The sequence below is a fragment of the Cetorhinus maximus genome, chromosome 26, assembly GCF_964194155.1.
Source record: "Cetorhinus maximus chromosome 26, sCetMax3.hap1.1, whole genome shotgun sequence".
Classification (NCBI taxonomy): Eukaryota; Metazoa; Chordata; class Chondrichthyes; order Lamniformes; family Cetorhinidae; genus Cetorhinus; species Cetorhinus maximus.
In genome coordinates, this window is record NC_135904.1 from 33,805,524 (window position 1) to 33,832,879 (window position 27,356).

Consider the following 27,356-nt stretch of genomic DNA (forward strand, 5'->3'; position numbering starts at 1 on the left):
CAGTGATGGCATGCTGCTACCCCTATTACAACATAATACATATTACAACATTACATAGCTATGTAGTGGTTATAAATCGTGATGTGGTAAGAACTGTTGTGACCTGCAGGTTTTATATTACCACTGCATGACAATCATTCATAGGTAGAGTAAAGTTTTGTGCATTTGATTGGCTTTACTGCTTGATTGGCACATTGCCATTTCCTCCCTCCATCACCGGTTCACCTGGATGTCAGTATGTATAATATACAAAATGGATTGTAGCAACTCGTCATGTTTACCTGAGCAGCACCTTCCAAACCTGTGACCTAGAAGGACATGGGCAGCAGATGCATGGGAACACCAATGTGGAGAGAATGTTTCCTCTTGTGGGAGAATCTAGTACTGGGGGCCACTGTTTAAAAATAAGGAGTCGCCCATTTAGGACAGAGATGAGGAGAAATGTATTCTCTGAGGGCTGTGAGCCTTTGGAGCTCTCTTTCTCAAAAGCCAGTGGAAGCAGAGTCGTTGAATATTTTTAAGGCAGAGCTAGATAGACTCTTGATAAGCAGGGGAGTGAAAGGTTATGGTGGGTAGACAGGAATGTGGAGTTAAGCTTACAATCAGGTCAGACATGATCTCACTGAATGGTGGAGCAGACTCGAGGGGGCCGAGTGGCCCACTCCTGCTCCTAATTTGTTTGTTCATATGTATCACCAGCTGCAAGTTCTCCCCCAAGTCACATACCATCCTGACTTCAAAATCTTTCACCGGTTATCATCCCCACTGGTTCAAATTCCTGGAACTCCTTCCCTAACAGCTCAGCACACAGACTGCAGAGGTTCATCGCCGTCTTCACAGGGGCAATTAGGGACGGGCAATAAATGCTGGCCTTGCCACATCCCATGAATGAATGAAAAAATGCGAGGGTCAGGTTGGTAGCACTCTTGCCTTTGAGTCAGAGGGTTGTAAGTTCCAAGTCCCACTCTGGAGAGTGGAGCTGACACGGGGAGGGAGTGATGCACTGTTGGAGGTGCCATCTTTCAGCTGGATATAATAGATTCCATGGCACTATTTTGAAGAATATGGGGAAGTTATTCCTGGTGTCCTGGCCAATATTTATCCCTAAATCATTAGTATTAAAATCAGATTATTTGGTCATCATTGCATTTCCCTTTGGGTGAGCTTGCTGGGTGCCACATTTCCTACATTACAACAGTGACCACATTTCAAAGGTACATCATTTGCTGTAAAGCACTTTAGGACTCCTGCAGTTGAGAAGGGTGTTAACTAAATACAAACCTTTCTTTCTTTCTTACATGATCAATTCCTTTTAAATGTATAAACCCCAAACATTGCAAAATCAATTGTTGTTGATGCTTCTTGGAGCAGAATTATACAGGTTTGCTTATTTCCATGGAAGTGTGTAGATTTGTATTTTAACACAGGATTAATTTAATTCAGATAGTTGAACACGTCCTTGGGTCTTGAGAGGTGTTTCGGAATCATCAACGAGGAAGCAAAACTTGAGGATTTTTAGAAAAGTCACCAAGCGGGAAGAGGAAATAGGCAGCACATACAAGGAGTGTTGCATTTATTCAGCACCTTATCAGGTCCCCAGGATATTATAAAGTGTTTCATAGAAAATGAATTATATTTTTGAAGTGCAGTCACTGTTGTTATCTATGGAAACAAGGCAGCCAATGTCACCATGTGCAGCAAATGAACAGATGATCCAATAATATCTTTCTGGAAGTGTTGGCTAAGGGAGGATTATTGCTGAAAAAAGACATTTTGTCAATGCTTTTTGTCTTGCACTCATCAAGACAATTACAGGAATACCAGTGCCATGGAGAATGTAGCAGTTAATGGTGGCTGACAGTTAACTGCAAAGCATTGTTTGAAATTTAAACCAAGCAGCTTGACTCTGATTGGTCAAGGCATTGCCCTAAGGAATCTGCCTAGTTTAAATTTCAAACAATGCTTGACATTTAACCATCAACCACCATTAACTGCTACAAGGCAACACCTATACCAATCAGAGTCCACTTGCCAACCAATCAGCACTCTCTTCTCATACAGTACAAAGTAGTTGCTTCCCCTGACATTGGTATTTTTGCGATTGTCCTGATGAGTGCAAGACGAAAAGCTTCGACAAAATGTGTCTTTTTCAGCAACGCTCAAGTTCTGTACTGTCAAACGACTATAACGGAGGAATGTTGATCAGGACACAAGAAGGACTCCCACCTGTTCCTTGCATAAGGCTAAGTATGTTTTGAATCTTTAAGATTATTATTTCACTTATATTTTAGATTACTCTCATGGGTGAAGTCAGTTCCTCAAAGTTTAAAGAGTGCCTGGTCTTGCTATTGTCTATTCTTGTGCTGTTGGGAATGAGCTTGGGGAAATAAAGCCTGTTTACAAATTGCCTTTAGTCACTGGACTGTCTTATGCCTCCATTAAACTTCAGTATTCAAAAGTGGGAGACTATTCCAACACCTGACTGGAAGTTTAGAATTTGGAATGAGTTCATTAAATAAAATAAAACGAATGAGCAAATAATAAAACTGAGGTATTTATAATTATATATCACCTTTAATGTAATAAAACACCCCAAAGCTCTTCACACGAGCATTAGAAAACAGAAAATGACACCGAACCACATAAGGAGAAATTGGTCTGAATCTTCCAAGGATCAGCAAAAACCAACTGGTTCCTCATAGCGCTGGATTATCAGGGAAGGACAAGCCAAGGCCCCTTTTTATGGAACCAGCTGCCATATTAGGTGTTCACTGACACACTGAAAATCTGGGACATTTAAACAGCTTCTCAGTCTGTTAGGGCAGAATTTTCTGCCTGTCGGGCGGGCGGGCCCGACCCAATCTCCGGCGGGCAGGGAGCCGATCCCCGCCAGCGAAGCGGGCCCCGCCGTCATTTTATGTGGGAGGGCCAATTAAGGCCCACCCAGCATGACGTCCGGCAGGAAGCGCTATGCTCTCCCTGTGCGGGCGGGGGGGAATCCCTAAAAACGAGAGTGTGCTCTTTCGCACATGCGCACAAAAGTGCACACATCTCCCTGAGGCAAAGTGCAGCCTCAGGGACATCGCCTGGACTTTGAAAAGTATTAAAAATAGAGGGAAAAAAAATCCCTTACATGTCCCCCACATGTGACAATGTCACATGGGTTGGGACATGTTCATAATTTACATAATAAGTTAATTAAACTTTTTAAAACCCTACATGAAACCTGATCCCGCCGCTGGATGAGGTTTCATGTTTTCTCTATTTGCCGCCGGGGCTCCTGGCCGACCCGCCAACCTTAAGGTTGGACGGGCAGGTCCTTTAATTGGTTAAATGATCCTGTCAATGGCCTCAATTGGTCATTGACAGGTCGGTGGGCCTGTAGCTGATTTTGCCGCGCCCCCGCCTTCCTGAAAATTTAAATGGTGCGGGGTGACGTCGGGGGTTCCACCTGACATCATCCCGCGTCATTTTACACGTCAGCGAGCGGGCCCCGCCCCCTGCTCGCCAACGGCAAAATTCTGCCCTTAGTGTATGACTGTCAGAGTGAATGGGTGAGTGAATGGCTAACTGGGTAAGGTAGATGAGGTAAGTGAGCGAGGGGGTAGGGTGGCGGGTGGACTGGGTGTTAGATGGGTAGGGCGGCAAGGTGGGTAGAGCGGCAGGTGATTAGAATGGTTGGTGGTTAGGGTGGCAGGTGGGCAGTGTGGCAGGTGGGTAGGATGGCTATGGGTAGGGAGGTAGATGGTGTGGGATCAGAATCCCCAGCAATCAGACTGTATGGAAAAACCCCAAAACCCCCACAGACACAAGTACTGAGAATGAAAGCTCAGCCTCAAAACAGAACACACCGAGACAGCGCTACACTGTGGGGCAGGGGTTAATCTCAGACATTCCAACATCACAACAGAACAGGTCCTATTAATAGGACAGGAATTTAAGACATCATCACAGCAGTGAACACAGGATAACCACCATCATGTAATCTAATTAAGAAATGAGGGAGGCCATTATCACAACCAAATGGCCCCAGACAATATCCATTCACTCCTGTCACGGAAGGGGAGAAACCTTTCACATTGAGAACAACTTTGGAACCAGGTGCTGTTACTATGCTGGTGCCGTGCCACCACAAAACAGCAGGAGAATCGCTCAGACGATGAGAACTGATAATATTCGTCTGGACACATCTTCCATGAAAAACCCTGGGCTGTATTTTTAATTCAGTGGGCGAACGCCTGCCCGACCCGACCAAGCGTAACACGATGTCAGGCGAGCGACCCGACATCATGGCGCAGTCATCGCGATATTTCGGTCAGCGGGTGCGTGCCGGAGTCAGCAGCACACCCACCAACAATGAAAAGGTCTATTAAGGCGTTTAAATTATTATGAAAGCAGAGCAGATCTGAGGCATCTGGGCTGCAGTCAGAAGAAGGGTCAAGTTTGGTCACCTTGACTCAGGCCTACAGTCAACACCGGACAGACCAGCCATGTTGGGGATTGTAAGTGTTTTCAGCCACATCATGGTGATACTGGCCTGAAGGTTTTGGGCTATAGTCAAGAAGGAGGGTCGGGAAGGGTCAACCTGGCTTGTGGACCTACAGTTTTCACCAAAATGACCATCCGTATGGAGGGTTATAAATTTCAGCCAAATCGTGGCGATATTGGCCTGAGGATTTTGTGAAGGTTTGGGGTGAAAACTTGCTGTTTTTTTGCCGGTAACTTGTAACTTGTTTCAGCCATACCTTGGTGATTTCGGTCTGAGGATTTTTTCTTAAGGTTTCAGGACAAGACATGACGTTTTGCCTGTGTTTTTGTAAGTTTATACCAAGTCGTGGGGACTTGGTGTGGAGTTAGCATTTTTATAAGTTTAAGCCTGAGTTGTGATGACTTTGTGTCGGGTACTGGGAACGAGTTGTTTTAAATTTTGGGGTTTTGTACTGTGGGGCTGTGGATGATTTAATAAAGCAATTGTGAATTATCAGAAAAAACTTGTCTTGCTGGTCATTCTGTTTAAGCCATACGCTTGTGAATCTGGTGTCACGAACTTGAGTGTGGGGAGAGTCTCTGAGGGAAAAGGGGAATCCCTACAATGGGTTTGGTGGCAGCTGGGTAGGTTGATGAGGTCAGGTTAGGTCAGGTCAAGGGGAAGTCGGGGGTGGTGGGGGGCAGGGTATCGGTTATATAGTTACCCAAGAGTTAGACCCAAGGGGATTTTTCTGTCTGTTATTTCCTGGGTAACTCTCCTCATAAGTAAGTCAGAACTGTCCAAAGTCTCCAACTCTAACTCAGAGTTGGAGACTTCTTCAGAGGGTTCCAGGGAGAAGGGGAATTGCCCATTGCAAGTTCAAACTCCTTCCTGGGCAATTCTCATGGAGTCTGCATTGGGACTTCTGAGAGGTCCCAACGTGTAATTTGGGGTGGTGGTGGGGAGAGGTGGTTAAATTCGGTCTCCAACCATCCGGAGACTGGGAGATCTGAGCTATTAGGTCAGAGCCTTGGTCAAAGAGGTAGGTTTTAAGGAGTGTCTTAAAAGAGGAAAGTGAGGTACAGAGGCACAGACATGTGTGGAGGGAATTCCAGAGCGTGGAGGCTAGACAACTGAAAGCATGGCCACCAATGTTGGAGCATTAAATCAGGGATAAGAGGCCAGAGTTAGATAAGTGCAGATATCTCAGGAGGTCACGGAGCTGAAGGAATTATAGAGACAGGGAGGGCTGAGGCAATGGAGAGATTTAAAAACAGGGATGGGAATTTTAAATGCAAGACATTGCTTTACTGGGAGAAAGACATATATTTACTCTGTCACAAAGTTCTTTACAGCCAATGAAGTATCATCCCATCTTTGGAGTGGACCATTAAGCCATACCCACTGAGGCACAGCTGGGATCTAGTATATCATACTTTGATATATTTACAACAGGAATTCTTCTACCTAACTTTTCAAAGGGATGAAATAATAAATATTGCAATTCCTAGAACTAATCTAATCTTTTATAAATAACGGTCAAATACACACTGATGTTTAAGTGTTCCAACAGCAATCCTTCAATTCAATCTCTATATTAAGACAAGTTCTAGTTAAGGCACCAGGTTAAGAAATTTGCAAAATAAAATCTAGCTGATTTAAGGAAACAGATACTTTTATACTTTGTGACTTATTCCCAGAAGTTTAAAATTGGCTATTTCTGTTGCTGAGTAAATGTGTAATGGCAAAAGCACTGATGGGGTTCATTTGGATCTGCACTAATTGTTTATCCGTTTGTCCAGACAGTCCTTTCTCTATATCGGTCTATCCTATAGCCCCACTAATTCCTAAAGGCTGCTTCATGCATCTTCTTAATGGCCTTGTAATAGTGTAGAAGCAAATTAGCAATATATCTATCTAGACAGTAATTAGAAACTAAGGTTATGGCCAATTATAATATTATGACTTTCAAAACCACAGTTCAGCATTCATAAGGTTCATAAATTACAGTCTGGCTTTCAAAATGCTGGCAATCTTAAAAGCCTTTTTTAATAGGAATGTTTGTACCCATCCTGGTCTTACTGGATTTATGTTTCGGTCTTTGTGCTCTCATAGAGTCCATGAGTGGGATTACATTCCTCCGATTAACAACGATCTCATTGGCTTCCTTTTTCCCATTGAAGGTTTTACTGTAATGCTGTATAACGTCAACTTGGCTCAGTGGATACACCCTCGATTCTGAATGAGAAGGTTGTGTTATTACATATAATCGAGGCTGGACCTGCAGTGCAACACTGAGAGAGTGCGGCATTGGTAAGACACTTGTGCAGTAAAGTGTTGCCCACCAATGGTGTGCTCCATTCTGGGCAATATCATAATACCACATTCACACTGCCACCTTCCATGGTAAATTTCAATCCCACTATCTTTCAGATGAGACATTAAATGGGGCTCTTCTTGTCTATTCCAGCAGATGTGAAATGCTCAATTAAAAAACGTTCTGGCCAACATTAATCTCTAAACCAATTTCACCAAGCGGATTAACCAGTCATTTATCTCATTGCTGCTTGTGAGACCTTGTTTTGCACGCATTGGCTGCTGGGTTTGTCTATGAAAGAAGAATGCTGAGCTTCAAAAGCAACTCATTTGACACCAGGTGGATGTGAAAGGTCCTATATAAATGCAAGCTGTTTGTTTCTATTTATTTTAAACACTGCCTCAAAACTGACGTGGGATTTCCACCACATCCTCCTGATGGTAGAAGGTGACCACATTGCCAAAATGGGCAGGCTAAAACAAACCAATAATTACAGGTAATATAATAATCAATGATAAGTGGCAAACATAGAGAGTTGAATACTTAAAAACAGTAAAGATAAAGTCAGTATGCAAGGGATCAAAATAACCTTTATAAAACATATTCCCTACACAACGTGAAAGCTGCAAGACTTTTGGATGAACAGCCTTTTGTAAATCTGCACAATGCACTGTTGTTTGCAGGGGCTGTATTTCCCATTGATCCACGGGGTTCAAATCGCCAAACAGAACATGCAATCAGTGGCACAGTGGCAATGTTGCTGCATGAGCAATCCACATGCCCAGGCAGAATGCTCTGGGGGACATGGGTTCAAATTACACCACGGCAGCTGGTGGAATCTGAATTCAGCTCATAAACCTGGAATATAAAGCTAATCTCAGTGATGGTGACCATGAAACTATCATCGATTGTCATAAAAAACCATCTGGTTCATTAATATCCTTTAGGGAAGAAAATCTGCCATCCTTATCTGGTCAGGCCTACATGTGACTCTAGACCCACAGCAATGGGATTGACTCTTAACTGCCCTCTGAAATGGCCCAGCAAATCACTAACGCTGGCTTTGCCAGCGATGCCCACATCCCATGAAAGAATAAAGAAATCTGTGCAGCCATTTGTGCCAGCAGAATTATTTTCCTGTTTCTGACACGTGGCTGAAGTCAGTTTTCTCCCTACAGGCATCTTCCAGCCAGCAGGGACTTCAATTTTCCCATTCCATGGCCCAGAATTTGCATCTACATTAATGTTTCACTTGAGCTGCTTCAAGCACCAAAGCTCCTGATTTAACTAATTTCTGAGCCAAGACATAGATACAAATATTTATATATAATTTATCAAGAAATCCTGAAGGTCTGTCGCCAGCACTCTGGAATATGAAGGAATATTGTGAAGCACAACAGGTATCAGGAAAGTTATACAAAGTTAATAGAGAGATCTGAAAGAAAAAGAGCTGGAGACTTAACTCCTAACTGGCGTCTGAAGTGCCCTAGCAAGCCACCCAGTTGTATCAAACACTACTGCAATGAAACAATTCAAGAAGATGGCCCATCACCTTCTCAGGGCAACTAGATGTGGGCAATAAATACCATACTTACCAGCAATGCCCACATCTTGAGAATGAGAGTCTTAGTAATAGCTACCATGTCATACCTACCAAGTTGAAATTGTGCCAGCAATTCATTCAGTTTGTTCCATGCTCCATGCATTTGTGTAAAAAAGGCTTATTTGGGCCATGCACCCTGAGCTGTCCTTCTGCCCCACTGTTATATTCACACACTTCTTATTTCTTTCTCCTGATTTAATTACCTTACATAGTTTAGTTTTTTCCTTTACCTGTAGTTTCTACAGTATTCTTTTTCCCAAAAATATACTTCATTCATAAAATTTGTAAAAGTACATTACAAGACATTTCAACGTGACATTTACCGAAAGTGTCATAAAAATACAACTTATCTCCATAAAGTGGGCTCCACCCTTAGGTGCCTCCATATAATTGTAAATCTTTGGAAATTTTCAATATACATTCCATGTCAGCATACAGCCTGGGGCAAAACATTTCAAATTGAAAAATTACAAAAAGATGTTTTCATTCATTTATGGGATGTGGGTGCCGCTGGCTAGGCCAGCATTTATTGTACATCCCCTTGGGAAGGTGGTGATGAGCTGCCTTCTTGAACCGCTGCAGTCCACAGTGTTGTTAGGGAGGGAGTTCCAGGATTATGACCCAGCGACAGTGAAGGAATGGCGATATATTCCCAAGTCAGGATGGTGTATGGCTTGGAGGGGAACTTCCAGGTGGTGACACTCCCATGTGTCAGCTGCCCTTATCCTTCTAGGTGTTAGTGGTCGTGGGTTTGGAAGGTGCTGTCTAAGGAGCCTTGGTGAATTCCTGCAGTGCATCTTGTAGATGATACACACTACTGCTACTGTGCATTGGTGGTTCAGGGAGTGAATGTTTACGGATGGGGTACCAATCAAGCAGGCTGTTTTGTCTTGGATGGTGTCAAGCTTCTTGAGTGTTGTTGAAGCTTTACTCACTCAGGCAAGTGTGGAGTATTCCATCACACTCCTGACCTGTGCCTTGTAGATGGTGGACAGGTTTTGGGGAGTCAGGAGGTGAGTTACTCACCACAGGATTCCTAACCTCTAACCTGCTCTTGTAGCCACAGTATTTATATGGTTAGTCCAGCTCCATTTCTGGTCAATGGTGACCCCCCAGGATGTTGGTAGTGGGGGATTCAGCAATGGTAATGCCATTGAATATCAAGGGGCGATAGTTAGATTCTCTCTTGTTGGAGATGGTCATTGGCTGGCATTTGTGTGGTGCGAATGTTACTTGCCACTTATCAACCCAAGCCTGGATATTGTCAGGTATTTGGACATGGACTACTTCAGTATCTGAGGAATCGCAAATGGGGCTGAACATTGTGCAATCATCAGCGAACATTCCCACTTCTGACCTTATGATGGAAGGAAGATCTTTGATGAAGCAGCTTAAGATGGTTGGGCCTAGGAACTCCTGTAGTAGTGTCCTGGAACTGAGATGATTGACCTCCAACAGCCACAATCATCTTCCTTTGTGCTAGGTATGACTCCAACCAGCAGAGAGTTTCCCCTGATTCCCATTGACTCCAGTTTTGCTAAGGCTCCTTGGTGTCACACTCGGTCAAATGCTGCCTTGATGTCAAGGGCAGTCACTCTCACCTCACCTCTGGAGTTCAGCTCTTTTGTCCATGTTTGAACCAAGACTGCAACGAGGTCAGGAGCTGAGTGACCCTGGCAGAACCCAAAGTGAGCATCAGTGAGCAGGTTATTGCTAAGCAAATTCCGCTTGATAGCACTGTTTATGATCCTTCCATCACTTTACCGATGATCGAGAGTAGACTGATGGGGCAGTAATTCGCCAGGTTGGATTTCTCCTGCATTTTGTGTACAGGACATTTCTGGGCAATTTTCCACGTTGTTGGGTAGATGCTAATGTTGTAACTCTACTGGAACAGCTTGGCTGATCAATAGAAATACAATAGAATTCAACTTTCCTTCATACAGCATGCTCTTCTCTGAGGTCCCTCAATACAATTCCAATACTTTTGTATTCATACTCAATGTTAGGCATACAGCCCAAGAAGGTTCTGCAAGTTTTCCAGCCCCTTTAGTTGAAGGGCCTCAGGGAGGGACCTTTCCCCATTGCGCCTCTGTAGCATCTTCCCCGAGCTTTAGTGTGTCCCTCAGCATGTTTTCCTGGAACTTGGAACCTACCAGTCTGCAACACTCGGTTGAGGGCACTCTTTGCAAGCTGGAAGACTAGCAAGTTTCAGACAGACCAGAGAGCGTCTTTCACTAAATTAATGGCCCCCCAGCCGCAGTTACTCTACTCTCTTCCCTTTTGTTCATTTACAAACCATTATCTATGCCGTATTTTCCAACTGGGCCCTCCATCCTTTAAAGTCTGTGTGAGTGCCCTATTTTGCACCAGGGCCCTGGTCCCAGTCCAGTTCAGGTAGAGTCTATTCCAACAATACAGTTCCTCCCTGTTCCAATATTGGCACCAATTACCCATGAAATGGAAACCTTCTTTCACACATCACTCTTTTAACCATGTGCTCATCTCCCTAATCTGCATATCCCTACATTATTCCTTCTAAATAAAATAAAATATTTCTCCCAAATAAAATGGGGAAAATATACTCCCAATATCATAAGAAAAAAAGACAGTAATTGCGACCAGTGCCCCCTACAACAGGAGAGGGGAAATGGGCAGAACTTCACAATGAGATGAGAAATTCAAAAATGGGAAGCCTGTGAAACGAGATAATAAATCATGGGCTATATCTACATTAGAGTTGCAGGAGAGCAGAGTGAAGGCTAACACACCCATGGGAACATTGCCAGTTTGAGACAGCAGGAGTACAAAACTCTCTTCAAATGGCCCGCTCCATAATCTCTCGGCTCATGTTGATACCTCGTTGTCACTCCAGGACCTGGGTGGAAGCACTTTTACTTGCATAATGTTCAGTATTAAATTCCAAGTCCACCTGAGACAGCTCAATCTGATGACAAAACAAAGGGATACCAGCAGGACCAGGAGGAAAGGAAGAAATAACTTAAGTGTTGCTAGAAAAAGAGACTCGCTGTTGAAGCTTTTTGTCTTGATCTTATCTGGACAAATTTGCAAGAATACCAAATCTCAAACGGACCAACAATTTATATTGCATGAGAAAAGGGTGCTAATTGGTTGGGATGTGGACTCTGATTGGTAGACATGTTGCCATGGAGAATCCACTAGGGAACCATTAACTGCCAGGTTTAAACCAGGCATGTCAACTCTGATTGGTCAAGGCATTTCCATGAGGAATGAACCAGGGAATGGCTATCACCCAAGCTTTTATTTAGTTGAAAAAGGCTGACTGTGTGGACAGATTCATTCTGTTTGCAATGGACAGGACCCTGTGTGAGAATATAAGTAGCTTCTAGCATCTGTAAGTGAGCCACATTGTGAGCCCGACTGATAATCTTAAACTGGTTGTCAGTGTAATTCTTAGTGTCCAATCACAGAATCACATCTCATGTTGAACACTTGTTTTGAGTTTTGCATGCATGTACTGGTTGAGTGCAGTCACTACCTTACCTGTTGCAAACAGCCAAAGGGGCATGCGATGGACAGGAGAGACAGGCAAACTGTCTTTCCCCTTTCCGCTCACCTACTGTCCATAAGCAGAAGGTGGTTTGAATTATTTTTAAAGTAGGCTGTAGCATATTTTCCCAAACTCTCAGTTTGTGTGATCCAATTTACTAAAACTTTGCAGCAAACTCACATTATGATTAACTCAGAATGTTAGTTTATTTCACATTCAAAACTCGGTAGGGAAGTGTTCACAACATCCCGCTCCATTAGACAGACACACACACAACACACACAACACACACAACACACAACACACACACAACACACACACACAACACACACACACACACAACACACACACACACACACAACACACACACACAACACACACACAACACACACAACACACACACACAACACACACACACACACACAACACACACACACAACACACACACACAACACACACACACACACAACACACACACAACACACACACACAACACACACACAACACACACACACAACACACACACACACACAACACACACACACAACACACACACACAACACACACACACACAACACACACACAACACACACAACACACACAACACATACAACACACACAACACACACACAACACACACACACAACACACACACACAACACACACACACACAACACACACAACACACACAACACACACACACACACAACACACACACACACAACACACACAACACACACAAAACACACAAAACACACAATAAAGGGGGATAGAGAAAATAAAGTTTTACAACTATGGATAGTAGCAGTGCATTCATGTGATTTCCAGAGGCTGCGAGGTCAAAGTCCAGGGGGTGTTTCCTTTATGGGAGAGTTCAGTCCCAATGTGTTTCTAGTTGGAGACAACGATACAAAAATCCTTGAAATGAATGGTGGTGCAGCACAACGGGCTTTACGTGCTTAGATCACTTGGCAGGCATTGATCAGAGACATTTGAAATCATTCAGGCTTCAAGGAGTTTAGAGGTGGTAACCGACTGCTTGCTCAGCCAGCTGCTGGAGTCCTTTCCAGTTGGTGTTAAAACAGCCGCCTGAGGATTTCTCCGTTCTTAAAGGAATAGAGATTTCAAAATGGTCACTCGAGCCAAGTGACCTTCTTTATGCAGAAAGATTCTATAAAGGGTGTTTACCCAGTGTCTGGAACTGGCTTTGATTTCAGGACTGATAATGTCCCAACCATTAGCTTTTGAAAGAGTTACATCCATATTTAGGGCCTGGTGTCGGGAAGCTATTGTTGAGGCAGACCCTCTGTCTCTACTAGAAGGAAAAGTTTCTCAAGGTGAAAATGATATCCATTGTCCCCTCAATCGTCCCCTTTTGAAATGGACCTGGACAGTCCCAATAAGGCTGTCAACAGCTCTGCAAGCATAAGGAGCTTCAATTTTCGAGTCTCCTCATTTTGTGATTACAAGGGGTCTTTATAATGAGGTGTGAAATTCCACAGGCGGAGAGAGGAATTCTTTTGTCCTTGTAATTGCTGTTGGTACCTTTCAGAATAAAGGGCAGTCCTGTGGTCATGTGACTTGTAGCAGCCATCTTTCAGTTCATCAGAAAGTCCATTTCAAAAATAGAAAAATAAAATAAAGTTTTGGATTTCTTTCCATGTCATATTGACCTAACAGACATGCTGTTTGATATGATCCTCTAGTCGTTGAGAAGTACCACCTACATACCTGGCATCACACTGGCACAAACCTTGTAAATAGGGCCTGAGCCGTTTGCAAGCTTGATGCCAAAATAGGGCACATCAAAGCTATCCTGTGGGATCATGGCAATCCTGATCAGATCATTGCTCACTGTATACCACACCAATTCATGAATGGGCCTAAGACCACCACTTTCGGTCCTGAAAAGTGCCCAGTCTGCCTCGTATTACCCTGGAAGGGTAAGGTGTCTTAAAAAATTTGAGCAACAGGTGAAACTACCCATTTCACACTGTTACTATGCAGTAGCAACACAAGTGATAGTCGCCACTAACAGGATGCTGCCATCAAGCCAAAAAGACCTACTGCCTATCACACAAATGAATAATGTGATATATGAATTTCAGTGCCAGTGTGATGTCAGATATGTAGGCTGTACGTCCCAATGACTGGGGCATCATATCAAATAGCACGTCTCTTTGGCTGTTTGCAACAGGCAAAGAACTGACTGTACCCAACTAGCCCGTACTTGCAAAACTCAAAACATAATGTCCAACATTAGATGTGATTCCATGATTGGAAAACACTTGCTAAGCAATCCTGAATGTGTTAAGAATTACACTGACAGCCAGTTTAAGATTATCAGTCAGGCTTGAAATTTGACTAACTTATATGTGCTAGAAGCTACATATATTCACACGTAGGTACCTGTCTATTGCAAACATAAAGAACATGTCCATACATTCCACCTTTTTCAACTAAACAGAAGCTTGGGGAATAGTCATTCCCTGGTTCCTTCTCCAAGGCGATGCCTTGACCAATCAGAATTGACCTGCCTAGTTTGAATTTAAACAAATGTTTGGCAGTTAACTGTTCCCTGGTGCATTCTCCACAGCAACACCTCTACCAATTAAAGTCCATTTGCCAACCAATCAGGAGCCTCTTTTCATGCAGTAAATATTGTTGTTCCCTTTGAGATTTGGTACTCTTGCAAATCTGGCCTGATGAGTGCAAGATGAAAAGCTTTGGCAGCATGTCTCTTTTCAGCAATATTCAAGTTCTGTACTACCAAACAATTATAAATAACTTAAGTTTAAGCAGATTAAGACAATGAACACATGGTTGATGGCATGCTGTGGGAAAGAGATTTCATTTCATGTAACATTGGAACCAGCATTGGGACAGGAAAGAACTGTACCATTGCGCTGGAGTCTACCTGAACTGAGCTTGGACCAGGTTTCTAGCAGAGAGGGTGAAAAGGGCAATGAAATAACTCCCTGAGTCTCCATTTTCTGATTGTTTCTTGTAGTTGTTAATGGGGCAACCAGCTGATTGAAGCTCTTTGCAGACCTGACTTTGCATGAAATCAGCATACCTTACAAATCAGGTAGGCACTGAACTATGACAACATAGTTGGCAGCTATCAGCAGCATCTTCAGTGAGGGTAAACATTCAGCAACATTTGCCCCTTGGAGACAGCAGCTCTTTAGCAAGGACAATGTATGTGGCAGGGACCATAGCTACATGGAATGCACTGATAGTCATTTTTAGACAAGCATTACCATAACAGTAAATGAGTAATGACCTGAATTTATATCTTGGGTTACTGGTTACTAAAAAGCTTTGCTTTCAGTTGGCGTAAAAGGTCCCACAACGCTTTATTGAAGAAGAGCAGGGGAGTTATTGCTGGTGTCCTGGCCAATATTTATCTCGCACTCAACATCACATAAACAGATTACCTCATCATTATCACACTGCCTCCAATTAAATATTGGGGAGTCTAAAGCCATTGTTTACAGTACACACTCCAAAACCATTTCCTAGCTATAGACTCCCTCCCTCTCTCTGGTAACAGTCTGAGACTAGGTCAGTCTGTTCACTACTTTGGTGTCACTTTTGATGCCGAGATGAGCTATCAACCTCACATTTTCACCATTACTAAGACCACCTATTTCCACCTCTGCACCATCACTTGACCCTATCTCAGCACATCAGCTGCTGAAACACTCAGTCATGCCTTCGTTCCCTCTAGATTCGATTATTCCAACACTCCCCTGGCCAGTCTCCCACATTCTACCCTCCATAAACATGAAGTCATCCAAAACTCGCAGCAAGTCCTGTTCCCCTATCACCCCTGTCCTCATTGACCTACATTGGCTCCCGCGGGTCAAGTAAATTCTCACCCTTGTTTTCAAATCCCTCCATGGCCTTGTGCTCTTGATCTCAATAATCTCCTCCAACCCTACAACCCTCCAAGATATCTGTGCTCCTCTAATTCCGGCCTCTTCTACATTCCAAATTAAAATTGCCCCACCATTGGTGGCCATGCCCTCAGCTGCCTGGGCCCCAAGCACTGTAATTCCCTCCCTACACTTCTCCGCCTCTTTACCACACTTTCCTCCTTTAAGACTCTCCTTAAAGCATATCCCTTTGGCCAAGCTTTTGGTCATCTGATGTAATACCTCCTTATGTGGCTGGCTGTCACATTTTGTTTCAGAATGCCCCTGTGAAACACGTTGGGATATTTCATTACATTAAAGATGCTATATAAATATCAGTTGCTTTTTTTGGTGGTGCTGCTGCTGTTTGTGGGATCTTGGGTGTGTAAATTGGCTGCCATGGTTCCTACATTACAAGAGTAATTACACTTCAATAGCATTTCATTGGCAGTAAAGCACTTTGAGTCATGCTCTGGTCGTGAAAGTTGCTTTATAAATGTAAGTCTTTCTTTTCCTTCTTAGTATTAATGATTGCCCATTTAGTTTAGTTTACATTGCTGGACATGTCCGCCACAATATCAGTGAGAGGAATTTCAGATAGATTTTTTGAGTGTTCCAAGTGGCTTCATTTGAGGACTTCTGCCGAGTAGAAACTGAATGATTGTACCTGGAAAATAACATCCCGTTCCCACTATTGCTTCAATCTCCGCATCTACATGCATTTAAAATTAATTTATGGAAGGTTAGATTAAGAGCTGTAGTCTTACTTTCTCCCTTTGAAAATTCAGATAAAAGATTTCCTGTGGTGAATATGTAACAGCATGTTCTTAGATTGGACTTAATCCAGGAAGTGAAGGGACTGGGCCTGTGTGGGTGTTCAAGTTCCACTTCATAGAATTAACACAAATCTAGGTTGATTGTCCAATGCAGTACTAAGGGAGTGCTGCATTCTCCGAGGTTCTGTCTTTTGGATAAAATGTTCTCTTGGATAAATGTATAAAAATCGGACACCACCTTTTGAAAAAGACAGGAGGCGTTCTCCTGGATCTTGACCAATATTTACTCTTCAACCAGCACCAATAAATTAGATTACCTCGTCATTATCATATTGCAGTTTGTGGGAGTTTGCTGTGTGAAAATTGGCAGCCATGGTTCCCTACATTACATCAATGATGACCCTTCAAAAGTACTTCATGGGCTGTAGAGTGTTTTTGGGATATGCAGGCATCATGAAAGGCAGTGTAAATACTTTTTTATATCAATATTACATTTTTTCATAGTTCACTCGTTCATGAACTCATTCCATGTTCTAAATTTTCAGCCAGGAATACTGTGATACTATTCCTCTTTTGAAGATTGGAAGTCTTATGGAGGTGTAAAATAGTCCAGTGCCTAAAGTGCCCAATTACTAAATGGGTTTGCTGGTTATTTACCCAAGCTTATAACCAACACTGTACCTTGATCTCAAGGTACAAATAAACAGCGAGAGTTTGGGGAATTGGGGTTCATCTACGAGAGTGATCTACAATATAAGAGCCAGAATAATCAGCTTTAAAAAGTTCCAAAACATAGAAACGGCCTTATACAAGGAACAGTACGGAGTTCTCTTGGTGCTTTGACCAACATTCCTCCCATAGCCAAAACCTCCAGAAATAGATTATTTGCTCATCCATGCATTTGTTGCATGTGGTGACATTGGCTGCCTTGGTTTCACACATAACAACAGTAAATGTCTTCAGAAAAGTAATTCATTGGGCCGTAACTTCCGATGGAACAGCAATTGAGTCGGATTGCCACTCTACTCGAAATTACGTACCTGGAAATCCAGGCTATCTTATCTCACCCGACTTTCTGACTCAGGCCAGGTGAGATCTGTGTAGTGCAGCACTCCCCCTGGGCCTCCAGTCGAGGGCAGCTCAGTTGAAGGTAGGTAAGCAACTCCCCCTTTTTTTACAACGTTAGCTGCCATAAACCAGGTAAATTGAAAGATCCAGCCAAGTTTAAAGGTCTTTGACAAGCCAGGGAGAAAGCAAATGTATAAGGTAAGTGGGTAGGATTTGGGGGGTGGAGGGGGTCGGGAGGGGGCACAGTCAGGCCTGGAGGGCAGAGTCAGGCCTGTGGGGTGGGGTCAGGAGTCGGGCCTGGGGGGTGGTCAGGAGTCGGGGGTCAGGAATCAGGCTCGGGGGGGGAGGGGGAGGGGGGAGTCAGGAGTCATGCCTGCGGATGGGGGTGTCAAGAACCGGGCCTTGTTTTGTGGGGTGGGGTGAGGTGGAGTTGCTTGCTGGGCATGGCCAGGGGGAGGGTAGTAGGGGGTATTGGAGGGGATAGGGGAGTTCCATGGGAGGTCGGACAGGTAATCCCAGGGTTGGTGGGGGGGGTGGGGGGAGCTTTTTGTGGGGGGGTGGTGGGGGTGGTTGTCCAGGAGGACACCAGGGAGTTTGGGGGTGTCCTGTGGGGGTTGGGGGTTGTCCCGGCATGAGGGGCCGGGAGGTGGGGGTATCCCATGGGGCGTTGGAGTGGGTTATTGCTATAGTTACCCAGGAGCTAGAAGTGGTTTCAATTCTGTTTCTGAGTGACTATTGCTGTAACACAGTTGGGACCATCCGAAGTTTGCATCACAATTTATAATCATAAAGATTTAAGTCACAATTTCCTGATGGTTCCCAGTGCAGGGCAATTGCCCATTGGAAGTTTGAACTTCCTGGGCAAATTGCAGTGCAATCCTTACCTTGGGGCTTCCAGTGGGGGGGAGGTGTGGGGTTCCGTTGCCCACCTTTGGGGTACTTCCCAGTTACACTGACCTGGAGCTCAGAAGTCGGTGAAAAACCTTGAGATCAAAGCTGGGAACTAAGTTTCAAGGCTATGTGACTTTTCGAAAGGACAGGCAGGAAGGAAAGTATGGTGGGTAGCTTCGTTAGTACAAGATGGAATAAGTACAATGACTAGAAAGGATCTTGGATCAGAAAATGTGAAATCCATATGGGTGGAGGTACGAAATAACAAGGGGAAGAAGAGACTGGTGGGAGTCATCTATAGGCCCACTGACAGTAGCTATATTGTAGGACAGAGAATAAATTAGGAGATAATGAGGACATGTAAAAAAGGCAGTACATTAATCATAGGTGACTTTAATCTTCACGTAGATTGGGAACATCAAATTGTCAGAGGTAGACCAAAAAAAATAAAGCGGGAGAAAATAGACTTTGAGGGTAAACTAGCAAGTAATATAAAAACAAACAGTAAGAACTTTGTTAAATATATAAAAAGGAAGAAAGAGTCCAAAGTGAATATAGGCCCCTTAGAGAATGGGGAAATAATAATGGGGAACCAGGAAATGGCAGAGGAATTGAATAAATACTTTGCTTCAGTCTTCATGGTGGAAGATACTAATCGCATTCCAAAAATACAGAATAATCAAGGGACAAAAGTGGGGGGGGGAGGAAATAAATACAATAACTATCACTAGAGAAAAGCACTAGGGAAATTAATGGGGCTAAAGGCCAATAAGTTCCCTGGACCTGATGGGTTGCATCCTAGGATATTAAAAGAAGTAGCTACAGAGATAGTGGATGCACTGGTAGTAATCTTCCAAGAATCCTTAGATTCTGGAAAAGTCCCAGAGGATTGGAGAACGGCCAATGTAACACCCTTATTCAAAAAGGGAGGGAGACAAAAAACAGGTAATTTAGATTAACACCTGTCAATGGGAAAATATTGGAGTCTATTAGAAAGGATGTAATAGCAGAGCATTTAGGAATGCATAATCTAATCAAGCAGAGGCAGCGTGGCTTCATGAAGGGGAAATCATGCCTAACAAATTTATTAGGATTCTTTGAGGAGGTAACAAGCAGGATAGATAAAAAGGGGAACCAGTAGATGTAATATATTTGGATTTTCAAAAGGTGTTCGATAAGGTACTGCACATAAGGCTACTTAGTAAGATAAGAGCCCATGGTGTTGGGGGTAGTATATTAGCATGGATAGAGGATTGGCTAACTAATAGAAGACAGAGAGTTGGGATAAGGGGGTCATTTTCAGGATGGCAAACTGTAACTAGTGGAGTGCCACAGGGATCAGTGCTGGGGCCTCAATTATTTACAATATATTTTAATGACTTAGATGAGAGAAGTGAATTAAATTTGGATGACACAAAAATAGGTGGGAAGGCAACTGGTGAAGATGACACAAGGAGTCTACAGAGGGATATAGACAGGTTAAGTGAGTGGGCAAAAAACCTGGCAGACAGAATATAATGTGGGAAAATGTGAGGTTATGCACCTTGGCAGGAAGAATAGAGGAGCTGAATATTATTCAAATGGAGAAAGACTGCAGAAAGCTGCAGCACAGAGGGATTTGGGAGTCCTTGTGCATGAATCCCAAAAAGCTAACATACAAGTTCAACAGGCAATAGGGAAGGCAAATTGAATGTTGGCCTTTATTTCAAAAGGAATGGAGTACAAAAGCAGGGAAGTCTTGCTAAAACTATACAAGGCACTAGTTAGATCACAACAAAAACAGAATTACCTGGAAAAACTCAGCAGGTCTGGCAGCATCGGCGGAGAAGAAATCAGTTAACGTTTCGAGCCTTCATGGCCCTTCGGCAGAACTGAAGCATAGTTAGGAGAAGGGAGAAATATAAACTGGTTTAAGGTGGTGGTGGTGGGGGCGGTGGGGGGGGGGGTTTGCGGGGGGGGGGGGGGGGTGGAAGAGAGACATTGAGGGTGTGGTGATTGTGGAGATAAGCAGTGATAGGAGCAGATAATCCAAAGATGTCACAGACAAAAGGGTCAAAGAGGTGTTGAAGGTGGTGATATTTGTCTAAGAAAAGTGCTAATTAAGAATGGAAGACAGGATATTCAAAGTACAGCTCTAGTGGGGGTGGGGTGGAAAGACTAACAAGGTTTTAGTTTTAGATTTAAAAATAATGGAAATAGGTGGGGAAAGAAGAATCTATATAAATTATTGAAAAAAAGGGGGGGGTGGGGGGAGAAACGGGGTGGGGATGGGGGGAGGGGGAGTTTAAGATCTAAAGTTGTTGAATTCAATATTCAGCCCGGAAGGCTGTAAAGTGCCTAGTCGGAAGATGAGGTGCTGTTCCTCCAGTTTGCGTTGGGCTTCACTGGAACAATGCAGCAAGCCAAGGACAGACATGTGGGCAAGAGAACAGGGTGGAGTGTTAAAATGGCAAGTGACAGGGAGGTTTGGGTCTTTCTTGCGGACAGACCGCAGGTGTTCCGCAAAACGGTCGCCCAGTTTGCGTTTGGTCTCTCCAATGTAGAGGAGACCGCATTGGGAGCAACGAATGCAGTAGACTAAGTTAGGGGAAATGCAAGTGAAGTGGTGCTTCACTTGAAAGGAGTGTTTGGGCCCTTGGATGGTGAGGAGAGAGGAAGTGAAGGGGCAGGTGTTGCATCTTCTGCGTGGGCATGGGGAGGTGCCATAAGTGGGGGTTGAGGAGTAGGGGGTGATGGAGGAGTGGACCAGGGTGTCCCGGAGGGAACGATCCCTACGGAATGCCGTCAGGGGGGGTGAAGGGAAGATGTGTTTGGTGGTGGCATCATGCTGGAGTTGGCGGAAATGGCGGAGGATGATCCTTTGAATGCGGAGGCTGGTGGGGTGATAAGTGAGACTAGAATACTGTGAACAATTTTGGTGTCCTTTCCTGAGGAAAGATATATTGGCATTAGAAGCAGTCCAGAGAAGGTTCACTAGATTGATCCAGGGTATGGAGGGATTTTTTTATGAGGAGAGGTTGAGTAGGTTGGGCCTGTACTCATTGGAGTTTAGAAGAATGAGAGGTGACCTTATTGAAACAAATAAGATTCTTAGGGGGCTTGACATGGTAGATGCTGAGAGGTTGTCTCCCCTTGTGGGGAGAGTCTAGGGCCAGAGGACATAATCTCAGATTAAGGTGCGCCCGTTTAAAACAGAGATGAGGAGGTGTTTCTCCTCTCAGAGGATAGTCAATCTGTGGAATTCTTTATGCAGAGGGCTGTTGAGGCTGGGTCGTTAAGTGTATTCAAGGCTGAGAAAGACAGATTTTTAATCACTAAGGGAATCAAGGGTTACGGGGACTAGGCAGGAAAGTGGAGTTGAGGATTATCATATCAGCCATCATCTCACTGAATGGTGGAGCAGACTCGATGGGCCGAATGGCCTACTTCTGCTCCTACGTCTTATGATCTTATGGACCCACCAAGGTGCTGAATATACGCAACGTTTTTGTTTCTTGTGTGTGCGATGCCCATGCAAAAACAGCTACAAACACCAACAAAGTTTAGTCACGTTTTAAGTTTCCACATATGCAAGTTTGGTACTTACTGCAGGAGGAGGAGAAAGATTCTGAAACAGTGTTTGGAATTAACTTAGTAATCTTGCACAAAAATCACTGCTGGCCTAAATTAGTAGCTGCAATGGTTTGATGAGTGAACACAGCATATAGATGAAAAGGGGAGAAACAGCCACAAACTCATCCCAGTAAGGTCTAGGGTGCCTGTGGCAATGGGGAGGTATCTGGAAGTGGTTATCTAGTTGTTACGGCAACTCCATAGGAAACAGGAACCCAAGTCTTAAAAGGACACGGAGAATCCCCTGCCTCTGCATGAAGCTGCTATTGCCCTGCACTGGCAATCACATCAGTGGAGCATTTTAATAAAAAGACCACTGTGAACCCGAGACTCATGGGCTGCAAAAGATATTACCGCTGATTACAGTTATTGGAATAGAGAAATGGCAATCAGCAAGACTGAAATACTAATTATTTAATGTAAAACAATGAAAGGCTTGATTTCTTCCTAGTTCTAGCAGATAGGCAGTGCAGTTTACCAAAGAGGCTTAAAAACCACTACTTTTTCTCAGGGCAATTTCAATCTCATACATAATCATTGTACAATTTCGCACCAATTTGACAATGCACTTTCTTCATTCAAAACAGCAAATTTGTGTCCTTAACTTATGAGACATGAACCATCTGTCAGAACATCACTGTCTTCATATCAAAACGAATTTTTGAGCTAGCTTATGAAAACTTAGAAATTGCCACTTGGGAGCTTTTGGATCAAAAATAGAAACATTTTCAGTTGTATAGTGGCTTTCATGAGCTCAGGACACCCCAAAGCATTTTACAGACAATGAAATACTTTGGAAGTGTAGTCACTGTTGTAATGTGGGAAATGTGGCAGCATATTTGTGCACAGCAAGATCCCACAAACAGCAATGTGAAAATAACCGTGTAATCTGTTTTTAGTGATTTTGATTGAAGGATAAATATTGGCTTGGACACCAGAGAGAACCCCTCTCCCCACCACCCTTCTTTGAAATAGGATCGTTTATACGTCTGAGAGAGCAGAATTAAGGCTTCACTTTAAGGTCTCACCCCAAAGAATTGGTACAGTAATTCCTGAAATCACTTAATACCATAAACTAGGTTAATATATTCATTGCAAACGCCAGCCATTTCTCCCCGTACATTTGCTCCAATTATATTGTTACACTTGTCCATTGCTTGTGGAGTCGTCATTTCTGCTGTCAGCTCACACCGTTAACACTGTTGCATTTATATAGCACCTTTAAGGACATCCCAAAATGCTTTCCAGTCAATGAATAATTTCTGAAGTGCATTCACTGGTGTGCAGTAGGAAATTAGGCAGCTATTTGAGCACAGCAAGGCCCCCACACACAGCAGTTAGATAAAGGACAAGATCCATTTTGCTACTGTTATTTTGGAGAATAACGTTAGCCAGTACACAGGAAAACTCTGCCACCCTTTTTCAAATGCAATGGGATCTTTTACGTCCACCTGAAAGGGCAGTTTAACATTTTGTTTGAAAGATGGCACCTCCAACAGTTTGACCACAGGGCGCACACATGGAAGTAAAAATTGGAAAAGAATGAGAATGGCTTTTGAAAAGCTAATAATTCAAAAAAACAGCGTACAACAGAAGAAATGCCATGCTCATGGTCACTGCTTTAAGGTCACTGAATAAATTTAATTCCTTTAATTATCTATCTTCCCCTAAACATATCAATGTTGTTTGCATCAACTACCCCATGTGATAGTGAGTTCCGCATTCTCACCACTCTCTGGGTAAATAAGTGTTTCCTGGATTTCCTATTGGATTTATTAATTACCATCTTATAGTTATAGCCCCTAGTTTTGGAATCTAGTTTAGTTATAAGTCACAATTGACTCTTGGGCCTAAAGTTTTCATGTGGTGGCCTCTTTTACACCAGTGGAGGAAGTTTTGTGCCTACTGATAGTCTGCAGAGGTATTTATGTGGGAATTTCCTGGTTCAGTTAATGGGCAAGTCCATTGAAGGGATAATTGAGGTAAATGCCACATAAAAATGGTGTTATGTGCCTGGCTACATGGAAGTTAGAATGCAGCTTTTAAAAAGACTGAACACTTCAACATCAAGAGGTTGTGGGAGGAACAGATAAGGAAGAGGCAGATCTTGTCCCATCACTTGACACTCAAACAATTTTACTACACACCTTATCAATCTTTCTCAGGGAAATTCTGTCAGGTGTTCTGGCCAATATTTATCTCTCAATCAATATCTAAAAATAGATTATCAGGTCATTATCACATTGCTGCATGTGGAACCTTGCTCTTGACAAATTGGCTGCTGCATTTCCTGCATTAAAACAGTGACTACACTTCAAAAGCGCTTCATTGCCTGCAAAACACTCTGGGACATCCTGAGGCTGTGAAAGACGCCAGACAAATGCAAGTTCTTTCTTTGCAGGTATTTTCCAAGAGTGTTGACTAGAGGAGCAGCGAGCACACATAGTCAAACAAGGCACCAAGACAGAGTCTGACCTTGGAGACAATTTTGAGAATCTGTCCCTCCCTGAGGAAATTGCCATCAAGAGACACTGAGTGCCGGATGGAGGTGACACTGGCCAATTCTCTCATTCCCAGGAGTGTTATTCAATGACGCCAGATGTTTAATGGCCTCACCAGGACAAGCAAAGTAAGAGCCCAATACTCTCCTTTTTCTGACTTGAACGACTTCCAGCCTAAACTTCTCAACCTCTCTTTCCTCCTTTAAGGCATCTCATTAAAGCCTACCTCTTTGACCAAACTTTTGGTCATTTATCTTAAATCTCCTTGTGTGTCTTGGAGTCAAATGTTGTCTGATTATGCTGCTGTGAAACGCCTTGGGGTATTTGAATTTGGTAAAGGTACTGTATAAATATAATTTCTTGTTGCTGCTATAAATTAATTGGACTCTTCCTCTCACATCGTCTCCCCTTCAACCCCCCTCAACTCCGATCCCCCTCACCCCACGACCATCTTGTTTATGCCTAAAAGTTTTGGTGGGGGAGGGGTGGGGGTTGGGGGTAAGCAACATGAAAATTACCCCCTGAGGCTGATGTACCACAAGAAAGACGAAAAAGAACAAGCGAATTTTGGGTTAGGGGTGCAATTTTAAGACAGAAATTAGGCGAGGCCAGATTCTGCCCTATATTGCTGCCACAAATAATGAACCAGAAATAAGTCAAAAGCAATAAGGAAATTCACTGTCTTTATTTCTGCATCTTGATCAGTGAGTATAACTGAAAGCTGATGCGTATACAGGTGCATTAACTGAATAAATGAGATAATAACATGAACAGTAATGGTCTGTAGGTTTACTTGCACCATAAATTGTTGAAAGAGGCATAAATAATAGAATATGCTTAATGCAAAAGCACTGATGCAAGGAACAAAACGGTTTGAATTTCAATAATGCTCTAATGCAAGATAAGGTCTCAGTGCATTCTAAATTAAGAAGGATAAATATAACAATTAGTTAATAAATGATGATACGGAAGCACCAAGTGAACCATTAAATGTGTCCTGTGGTTAGTCTGCCATACCCAGCCCACACTGTCCGAGTTCACAAAGGTCCTTTGACACCCCTAAATCCAGCTCACAGAGGTGCTGACGCCCTCACATTGTATCCTCATGTTTCTCAGTTACTCCCTCAATTCCTTCACGGCCATTCATCCCTCCCTCTCGCTCCTGCCGATTTCACCTCCTTCCTTTCTCATTCGTTCTGCTCCCTTCCTTCCCAGTCCTCATCATGCACTCTGACCCGTACCCTCCCAGTTATTGTGCATTTCGTTTCTTCCTTTTGCATTCCTCCTCCTTCCTCCCATTGGTTGCTCTTTCCCTCTGCCCTCTCCTTGCCAAGTCCAGTGGATGATGCATCAGACGGGGACTAGCTCCTCCCTCATCACACACCTCCAGCGCTATTAGTCCGAGTTGCTGCCTCACTACAATGAAGGAACACTCTCAAACCATTGTGAGAATTCTCACGTCCAGTGCACAGAGGCAGCAGTTGGGGTCAGTAGGAATGGGATTATTCCTCTGCATTAGCCACTGGATTCGGGAGAAATGGAGCAGAGGAAGCAGAAAGACTGAAGCAGCCCAGAAACTAAGGATTGAACAGATCAGAGGAAGGAGACAGGGGAGAGAGGAATGTTGTGGATCAAACATTAATTTGAGTCAGCAAGCATTAACTTCATTCCCAGTCTCCTCTCAACCTTCTCTTCTCTTAGGAGAACAACCCCACCTTCTCCAATCTATTCCACGTAAATTAAGTTCCTCATTGCTGGAACAATTCTTGTAAATCTTTTCTGCACTCCCTCTAAAGACTTCACATCCTTCCTAAAATGTAGCACCCAGAATTGGACACTGCACTACAATTGAGGTTGAATCAGTGTTTTATCATTCCTAAATGCTAACATCTCATGCTTATGAAGATGTCTACTTACTGAATCACTATGGTAAAAACTTAGAAAATAGAAAATACGAGGCAGTGTCAATAAAATCAGGAAATAAAGGTAGTCGAGGGACCTGCTCCTCCCCCTCTTGACCCGATGAATCACAAGGAACCATTACAGGTCAACAGAGGGCTGGTGCTGCAATGGCTTATGGGACAAATCTAAGTTTGTATTTTGTGATTTTGAGCCACTAGTTCTGACAGTGACCCCAAACTCTGCACAACCATCTGCACACATGAAGAGGACTGAAGATCCTGGACTCCAGGTAAGGTCTGGGAGAGGGGGGTGTGCAGACGGTGCCAAACACCAGGGCCGGGGGCTGGGTGGAGGGGGGCCAGATGTGGTGTTTTAAATGGAGTTCTCATCCAGCCAGAGCTTCAGACCTTGAAGACCGGCTTAAAAAATTCGGAACTGTCAGGCTAGAAGTTTCCGATCTTTTACAGCCGGTCTGTCAGTGTCAATTTCACTGAGTTGCTGCCTGGCTGTTTCTGACCTTCAGGCAGCTTCGGAGCTCCAATTTATTTTGAAAAGCCTGTCAGAAAACTACGAAACTACCCAAAAGCCAGCAGCAGCAGCACAGCAACCACCCAGAGAGTGTTCTCTGTTCAAAACGGTGAGTGAAACCCCTGCAATTTTAAAAACAGTTGTGTGCTTTGTGTGTGTGTGTGTGTGTGTATGGTGAGGGTGGGAGGGAAGGGGAGATTGGAGGGGAGTGAGGACGGAGGTTGGAGGGGGTTGGGCG